The sequence below is a fragment of the Aplysia californica genome, unplaced genomic scaffold, assembly GCF_000002075.1.
Source record: "Aplysia californica isolate F4 #8 unplaced genomic scaffold, AplCal3.0 scaffold00472, whole genome shotgun sequence".
NCBI classification, from domain to species: domain Eukaryota; kingdom Metazoa; phylum Mollusca; class Gastropoda; order Aplysiida; family Aplysiidae; genus Aplysia; species Aplysia californica.
The window spans coordinates 6463-8002 of NW_004797742.1; the positions used below are offsets into that span (position 1 = coordinate 6463).

General features: G+C 35.7%; 1 protein-coding gene across 1 annotated transcript in view; it reads left to right on the forward strand.

Annotated features, from left to right (window-relative positions):
• The first annotated feature begins 944 nt into the window (after positions 1 to 944).
• Positions 945 to 1540, forward strand: part of LOC101862205 — a 20331-nt gene continuing 19735 nt past the window's right edge. The window contains exon 1 of the mRNA XM_005105470.3: positions 945 to 1182. The gene's annotated coding sequence lies outside the window, so the exon portion shown is untranslated. The remainder of the gene's footprint in view (positions 1183 to 1540) is intronic.

Below are 1540 nucleotides of genomic sequence, written 5' to 3' on the forward strand. Positions count from 1 at the left end.
TCTCCCCTCCCTTTCTCTCTTCCCATTTCTCTCTATCTCTCACTCACATTGTGCATGTGTGTAGGCATATGAATCGAGTATATAAATACACATGTATAATATATATTTTTTGAATCTTTCATCTTAAAATAAAAGAGGAAAAGTAAGGTAGCCACAAAGGAATCATTATGTTTGGGGGTGCAGAAGGCCAACTACCGCTGGCTTAATTTTAAAATAATAATTTTTTGCATACTTTGTTGTAAATGTTTTAAGGCTTGTTTTGTTCATGACAGTTTGATATGGAGGCTGTCCAGGGTTGTGGATTTTTACAGTGGGAATGGAAATATTCCTCTAAAACTCTTTTTCGGTAGTCCCACAAAAATTGTAACTAATTTGTAATCTTACAAAAAATTCAGCGAGCACATAAAAGAACTACTTGTTCTCTCAATAGACACTGCTGTCAACTGCTATCCACCTCAGATATAACTCAACGAGGCTTGGCAAAAGCATTGATTTTTTGCCTATTTTTGCGTGTTTTAAGAACTCAATTCCAGAAAATTTTACTAATATATTATGTGGTGTGTTATTTCCTAAAATCAAAACTTCAAATACATTTGAAGGTTTTTGTTTGACAGAAAAAGTACTACAAATTTTTTTAACGTATTATAAATAAATGCACGTATTTCTCAGATGTATTCACCCTAGAATTTAAAGAGATGAATATGGAATGGGGAGAGCCCAAAGACAGAATTCTGTGGGAGAGCCTCAATCTCACTATAATTTTTTAGATGTAGAAGGAGCAAATACGATATAATACATGCTTCATATAGATTCTTATCATTGCCACCTTTCTAAATACTTTAAACAACATGTATAGCTTGGGTGGGGTGAGAGTAGGCTTAAAGTTTTAATGAAAACATCTGACCAAAAAGAAATTTACATCAAATCCCAAGAAAAAATATCTGTCCTGGCTGGCACGACGACAAAGCAGCGAGCGACAGCGAGCGACCACTCGACCACCGTGCCGACAATGCGGCTTGGTCTTTTAATTTTAGTTTTAGTTTTTGATCCAAGGATCCTTTGGTTTTAGACTTTAGAAGACAAAATCAACTACGACGAACTCAGCCTTGTGTCCAACGAACCAACGGTCGAATAACTTTCAATAGTACTGTGCCTATGCTGAAGACAAACTTGCAATGAAAGTTAAGTGAACATGTGATTGTGTATAATTATTATCATATTATTATAATATATATCTATTCAGATTGAGATTCAGATATACTATGTAATTAAACAGAGTGCAAGTTTAAAGTAGGCTAGTGTTTATAGTGTAGTTTACTTTTTGTTTGGAAGTGAGTATTTTTTGGCTGGCTCTATTTCTCCAAATGCTCGGGAAAATAAACTTGAGCTCTAGATCTAGATCTAGTCTCTAGGCCTGTTTCTCGGAAGGCAGTGATTATTCGGACTCGAGTCCGAATATGAAAAAATGTATTCGGACTCTGATTCTTGTCCAGCATGACATCACTTCCGACTTCCTGTGACTCGTGAATCCGGCTTCCTG